This window comes from Morone saxatilis, unplaced genomic scaffold (genome assembly GCF_004916995.1).
Source record: "Morone saxatilis isolate NCDOM2014 unplaced genomic scaffold, NCSU_SB_2.0 Contig3, whole genome shotgun sequence".
NCBI lineage: Eukaryota > Metazoa > Chordata > Actinopteri > Moronidae > Morone > Morone saxatilis.
The window spans coordinates 21,117,830-21,125,619 of NW_023339873.1; the positions used below are offsets into that span (position 1 = coordinate 21,117,830).

At 42.4% G+C, this 7,790-nt stretch overlaps 1 long non-coding RNA gene across 1 annotated transcript; it reads left to right on the plus strand.

The window, feature by feature from the left end:
• Window positions 1-2,068: 2,068 nt before the first annotated feature.
• LOC118336679 lies at window positions 2,069-5,044 on the plus strand. The gene is made up of 3 exons (XR_004797122.1): window positions 2,069-2,163; window positions 3,060-3,345; window positions 4,424-5,044. It is a non-coding gene; the product is annotated as an uncharacterized LOC118336679 (long non-coding RNA).
• Window positions 5,045-7,790: the final 2,746 nt, after the last annotated feature.

Sequence of the window (7,790 nt, forward strand, 5' to 3'; positions counted from 1 at the left end):
ATTGAATTGAATTGAATTGATGAACCTTCCTGAGTGCTCTGGACCAGGTTTTCAGTAAAGACATCTCTGTCCCTTGCTCTGTTCAGCTCTCCCTTGACCCTGTTCAGTCCCCCAGTACCTCTCACTGAAACATACCCCCATAGCATGATGCTGCCACCACCATGTTTCACTGTTGGGATTGTATTGGGCAGGTGATGAGCAGTGCCTGGTTCTCTCCAGGATTGAGGCCAACAGTTCAATCTTGGTTTCGTCAGACCTGAGAATCTTGTTTCTCACAATCTGAGATCCTTCAGGTGCTTTTTTGCAAACTCTAAGTAGACTTTCATACGTCTTTCATTGTTTCTCTCTGGGCACTCTACCTAAAAGGCCAGATCAGTGGAGTGTTGCAGTGAGGGTTCTGGAAGATTCTCCACACAGGATTTCAGAAGCTCCGTCAGTGTCTCAATACTTATGTCAATGTGATTTTTTTTTTATATTTAATAGATTTCCAAAATGTTTTTTTGGGGGGGAAACAGAATATAATATTTTATTTTATAAAATCAGAATCTACCATTTTTAATTGCCATGTTTTTACAGTGACCCAGAATGGACAAACGTAATGCCGTCTGTAGACAGGGATTTTTACGGTTTTTGCAGCTGCAGTTTCTCCTACACACACACAACAGAGATGCCACTAAATCCTAAACACTGGTCCTTTAAACAATTTTGGCTGCATTATAACAGTGTGTAGATACGGTTTATTCCAGCCTGTGGTCTTTGTCGTATCTCTCTGTCATCTCTCTCTTACTCCCTATAGTACCAGAAACTTGTTGTTAATACTCAGCCCTATTCCTTTCATAAAAGTAGCCAAGTTTTTAACAGTAATTCAAGTTGGCAGGTGAGATTTTATAATTCAGTAAAATGTACATTGTACTACAATTTCCATTCACTGAAGACATTATCATGTCACAGTACAAAAAACTGTTTATGGCTATTAGCAGCTAAATTAGTCTTTAAGGGACCATTTAAACTACCATATCTTCTCAATTTCAAAGAATACAAATTTGAATAATAATGGCTAAATACATTTGTACCAAAAATCACCTGCACATTATCACAGACCTATAAAATGTCAGCTGCATGGCACCTGTTTGGCTACCTTAGAGCTGATATTGGCTGCCTCTGTACTGAAACAATGAACAGCACCCATAAAAGCAGCATTTATTTGGACATAACAGCTCACACTCTTTATCCCAATTACTGTAAGAGAATATAGTGACTGAACTAGAACTAGTGTCACTGAAAAACATATACCAAATCCTCAGAAAAGAAACAGGTGCTTAATGTGGTGCTTGTAAATTAATTTGATTCCGAGATCTTGCCAGAGTCGTACCAGCGACAGCGAGTCACAAGCTCGTTTCAATAATTATCAGCTTGGCACTCAGTGTGCCAAGCACACATGCCCACACTGAAATACAAGCTGAAAAAACAATCATCTGCAAACACGAACTGTGTGTATATGTGTTTCTATGTGGCTGTTTTGTCTTTTTGTGAGTGTTTGGGCTCTTCCATTGCATCCCCCCCCCCACTTACTTCTCTTAACACCTGTTGTGAAATATGTATATGTGCATTTCTGGATTTTTGTCAGAAAACTTGTTATGTTGATATCACACTGTGCATTGCAGCTACATCAAGGTGACAGCTTGAGAAAAGGTGGGATGTTTTTATGCAAATGGCTGTGAGAATGAATATAGGTCTGAATAAAGCTGAAACAAGGAAAACACTCAGGGTGGCTGTCCAGGTATGCACTGAATGTTTGAGGTTCTGGGATAGGTTACATTTCTGCCTGTGCCTGTGCCTGTGTGAATGTGTGTATGGGAGCATGGGTGCAATTGCCTGTGTTTGTGTGTGAGAGGGTGCTCATGTGCATGTGTGAGTGGGCTCAGGTGGATTGTGAACTCGGCAGATGGACATTTGGAGCAGCTTTGCACCCTGCAGCAAAATGCACACATGCATACACACACAAAACACACACACACACACACACATTCACACTCCCACACACGGCTGTAACATTAACCTTGTGTAACTCTAGCCGAGAGAGAGAGCCATAAAAAAACATCCTCAGCACCTCAAATCACATATCGACATACTGATCCAATATTTCAACTGTCCAAACACAGGGTAAGTCAAAACGACCATAATATTCTAATATTTCGTCTGTGTCCTAAAATTACCTCCGCAGGCTTTTTAGCAAACCAGAGACTTTTCCTCAGGCATTTAAGCATTTCCAACACTGTGCAATGTATTTTCACTGGGCTGGGCTGGAAATATGATGAGGAAATATTATATGACACATACCAGTAACAGCTATGCTTAGCTCTTTTTTGAAAAATAAATGTTGTCATTTTAGTTTATTTTTACTTTCTCTGCAATTCTCTGTAATATATGATAATTACAGAAATAGAAATGTCTGCCTAATCTGGCTCTGAATACTGTATTTTATTGGTTAGGCACTATGTGTTAATAATGTTGGTGATCTGGAAAGCTCAAGCTGATGTTGAAAATGTCACTGTAAGTTGCTCTAGATAAGAGTGGCAGCTAAAGGCTTTAAATGTACAGTATAATAAAAGTGAATATATAAATATAACATACTGTGGATAGATCATTTTAGAAGTTGACTGTTGACTGAACCTGTTATGCAGAAATGTTTAAATACTTGAGCAGATCAGTAGAATTATGGCACAATGTACAGTCTGTATTTTCATATTATCATCAGACAAGAGGCACAATGAATATCACATGTCCCCCTTTCTAAAAGCCTGGGGTACATGTAGAGCCCCATGTGGCACCAAGTCCTGTCAGAATGTCCTTCAAGTGTTTGTTATGGAGCAGAGGAGACGAGATCATGTTCCTACAGAGCACCCCTGCCCCATAATCCTGAGCTAGCTGCTGTCATTCCTGTATTCATTCTTCCATCTATTACTGAATGACATTTGTCACTGACTCCTAATTTTGTACACGTTTGCCTTCTTTAACCTGTCTGTGACACTGTTTTCTAAAAGTCTCTCCCCTCACAGGCTTGTCTTTCCATCCCAGCTGGGGGCTGGAGGGAGGCAGATATGGGTGGAGAGCTGCAGGGATGTAGACGGAGGCTGTGTTGAGCTGCTCTCTCCCTGAGGAGCCTCTTCTGCCAGCCCAGTGCCACAGATCAACAGTCAGCCAGCCAGCCGTGCACTGACCTCATCCCTCACTCTCTCTCTCCCTCTATTTCTGTCTCCCTCTATCTCACTCTCCCTCCATGCCAGAGGCACTTGCTGTCCCCATGTCTCCTTCCTACGCCAACCGCCTGTCCTGCTACCAATGGTGCATGTCTGTCTGGCAACCTCTCTGCCTGCCTTTCTGTCTGCTGCTCTGCATGCCTGTCTGTCTTCCAGTCGGTCTCTCCATCTATTATTCCCCCAGTCCTCCTGTCTGTCTGCTTTTGTGTCTGTGTCTGTCTGTGTGCATGGGTGCCTGCCTGTCCATCTGCCTGTCTGCCTGCCAGCCACTCTTTCTAGCCAATACCTCTCTGGCGGAAAGCGGCCAGGCTGTCAACCGCTCTGCCAATCTGCCCGACTATCTGCCTGTCTATTCGTCATCTGTTTGTGTCTTCATTTGTTTGCCTGCTCGTCTATCTGCCTGTTTACCTGTCTGCCTGTCCATCTGTCTATTATATGTTTACTTGCCTGTCTTACTGTATGTCTGTCTGTGTCAAGGTGCTTTATAAAATGGCAAACATGAACCCCTAACCCCATTCGATAGTAGCTGGTACTCACTTCAATTTCAGAAAGATTTACTGACATGACAGGAAAAAGGATTGGTGTTATGAATGGAGCCTAAATCTCATCTCTTCAGATTCCTCACTTTGACACTACATGACCTTTCAGCACCCAGCCAACATTTTGAAACATCCTTGTGTTAACAAAACTCCACAAGCGGATTATTATTCTTATTCTTATGATGTTCATATTTGATTGTGAAGCTACCACACTGTAACCAGAAGCTTTTGCAGTAACTATTTCTATATTAATATTGTATTCACGTTTGCTATAATCGATGCCACCTTGCCATTCCCCAATGAGGAGCAGGTTTTCCAGGACCAAAAGCTCTACATCTCAAGGAATTATGCACCACAATTTCTGAGGCTTTCTTTCTTGGCAGACAATGTCTATTCATTCACTGTATTTCCAAACAAGATGCCTGGAGCTCTCCCCTGTCTTCAGACGCTTAGTCATCAGGCCAACTTCCTGCTAATACTCGTCCTGTCTCATTCACAGCTCTTCGTGGCTTTGGGAAGAATTTTGCTGAATTATAAAAAGGCTCTCTCCTCTCTTTTCTCACTATCCTTTCTGTCTCTCTCTCCCTCTCTCCCCCATGTCCTCTCCTATTCTTGTCTCAACAGGAGAGCGAGAGAGCGTTTGACTGGCTCCTCTCAACCAAAGGCTGCACTGTGCGCTCACTCGGCAGTCAAGGACAACTCTAATAGAGGTAGAACAAAAGAAAAGGGGAGAGGGAGAGGGGGAAGGAGAGACCTATCGAGAGAAACAAGCATGCTGTGGTGCAAGGGTCTTTGAAATTATACATATTGTAAAATAATAAAAGTGTGTAATTCCCTTTTCAGCGGTGCTGACTTTTGCCTTGCACCACTGTCCACAGGTGGAGAGCTAGAAAGAAAAGAAATTTCAATCTATGTCTATTTTGCATATCACACAGCTCAATAGGCAGCTTTCAAAGAACGATTCACCACTTCCCTTGGGCATTGAGAGCCGTATACAGTATATTCATTAAACTGAATATAGTATGTATGGTCAACATTTTCAACAACAGATCTCCACAGTTTTCTATCTTTCTAATGTGTTATACATTGCATTCATCTTGATATATTTATCATTTTTCTCATAATCTAATCCTGTGTATTTCTTATCCTTGGTGAATTTTTGGTACATTTCTCTACATTTATTATTCTTTCTGTGCAGTGTCCTGTTGTTAACAGTTGTTTCATGAATTAAATCTAAAAATTCAATTCTCTTTGTAACATGTCTTCCCTATTTTATATTTTTTTAAATTCTATGAAAGATTAAACACAGTAAAAACAGAGTAAATCGTGTATTTCTTTCTTTTTTCTTAGACACCTCAGTATGCGTTTGTGTTTACAGTCCCTCCCACATAAAGCGCAGAGTTTGCTATGAGCACATTTAAATGCCTCTGCAGCTAGATAGCTAATCCCTGTTGTGGATTGGCCCAGTTAGTGGTTCCCAGTTTTTGGAAGAGAATGCTAAACTGGGGATGAGTTGGGAGGGGGATGTGGGTATCTCTCCATTTATAATGGCAAACCCGGCCCATGTTTGTGCCGTGCTGATAGATGTTATCTGTGTCAGCCTTTGTTTCCTTCTCTCTCTCCTCCTTCTTCTTCCCTCATGTTCCCTCTGTTTCTCCCTACACAGCCTGTCTCCTGCTCTCTCTCATTCCTATTCCTTGTCTTTTTTCTTGTTCTACTCTGTTCTCTCCTCTATCTCCCCTCCTCCCTCCTCTTTCTATCCAGTGCCCAGATGCAGAGAAGGCAGCTGTGTTGTGTTTTAAAGTGTGCCCGGTTGAAACCACTGTGCCTGGCATCTGCTGTTGGCAAAAAAATAATAATAACCAACCCCCACTATAGGCATCCATCTCTGTCTCTCTCTCTCCTACTCTCTCTTGCCATCTCTCTGCCTTTTAATCCTCTGAAATGAGATGAAAGACAACTGCTGTCCTTTTGGAGAGGAAGGGGTTAACCAACTACCCAGCTCCTCTTCCAGCAGGCTCACTAATAACCACCAATTATTGAACTGTACATCAGTGTACAAGAGAAGAATGGAAGAAACATTAAAAAAGGCCCCATGTTAGTCAGAGCTTGTTAAGCCAGAGGTACATGGCTAGCTAGCTGGCTAACTAATTTCTCATCCAGAGTAGCCCAAATGAGGTCCCTACAGATTTGTTTGTTAGACATGATATAGAAATCTCCTGATCAAGCTAAAGAGCTAAACATGTTGGGAGGCTGTCTGGCAGCCTATCTCATAACTGTCAACAAAGAGAATGACAATATAGCCAGCTAGCTAGGGATCTCATTTAAACCAGCTAATCAGACACAGCCGTGCTTTGTGCTAAGGTGGAGCCCTCCTGAGACCAAAGCTTCAGAGACAAGGGGAGCGTATCATCTGACTCTGCCAGGGAAGATGCACCCAAACATGGGGGCTGAGGGAGACGCAGGCAGGCTGCAGGAGCCGGGGCTGTAATTAGGTGCCCTGAGCTTGACGCCCACACGCCTCGACTGAGACGCCATCCAGCCTTCCCTCCCCTCTGCAAATAGGCTCTCGGGCGCCTGGGCTCTAGTACACAACCAAACTCAGGTGCACATACACACACACATACAGTAAATACAGTATACATTTTTAAGCACACAATGGGAGAAAAACTCGCTGACACTATGTGCAAAAACACACAAAAACAAAATTAATATAATACATGTAATCATGCATAAATAATTAACATATACGATTGCAGAGCCTATACACAATCACAATAATGAGTGGTCATGTTACAGGGATGCAAGAACAAACAACAATGAATGATTCACTTTGATACTGATTTTTAGTACTTTTTTGTTACCTTTCTGTTGTTCGTTTAAATACATAATCAGGTTCACATGAACCTGTGAACCTCTCACACTATGAGAATTTAAGCAGTACAACCAATGGAACCTGAATGGAACTGTTCAAGAATTGCAGCAAATGTGTTTTTTATTATTATGACAAGCTCAGCCAAAACACAAAAATATAAAAATATATGCCAATATAATTTCCACTGTGGACCAAAATAGAAACCAAAAATCACTCCCAAGCACAGCATAGAAAAAAAAGCTAGCTATCTCCACTGCAGAGCCTGTCTTCCCATCTCCCCTGGTCCGCGAGAGCAGAACACACTGGTGCGCTGGCTTTTGACCACGGCAATTTTAATCAGTCTTTTTCACACTTCATTGGGAATTCATCGCCGCCTTCCCCCTTCAAACATTGTTTGGGAGAGTTATCAGCGGCAGGCAGCATATCCGGTAATTATACATGCAAGGTAATGCTGGGAGCTGGGCTGAATATTTCAGCCAAATGCATGTGCTGCTGAGAGGCACTGGAGGGTACAGCTGCTTCATAATGCTGGGTCTGTGGCAGCCATGATTGAAGAATGGTGTCTGAGAGTCACATCCAGAATGTAGTCATTTATACACGCGATGTGAAGTAGGCTGAAACATTAAGTTTAAAGCAATGTGATTTGCAATACAATGAGACAATTTGCCAAAGGTGTTGTTCTTTAATGTAAATCCTTCCCATGAATTAAAGCAGATTGCTGTGTTACAGATACAAGCACACAGCAGACGAAGAGTGTGACCGTTTCAGCACATTGCATATTTGAATGTGTTGCAGAGGCATGGTGCAACACTACTAGAGACTAGATCACTAAAAATTTTGATGGTTCAACGTGTTTGTTTACTGTGTGAGTAAGAGGCCAGCTGTTAATAGGGTCTGAACACACAGCCAGACAAAAACCACAAAGACACACAGACACACACTGATACACACTGAAACCACCAGTCAGACACTAGAGGGTCCTCTGGGGAAAATAGCAGCGGGGGCATAACAATGACTCATCCAAACGGTCACGGAACACATACACACACACATACACACACACACACACACACACATACACACACACACATCCTGCCATGGCAGCCAGGCTGTCAG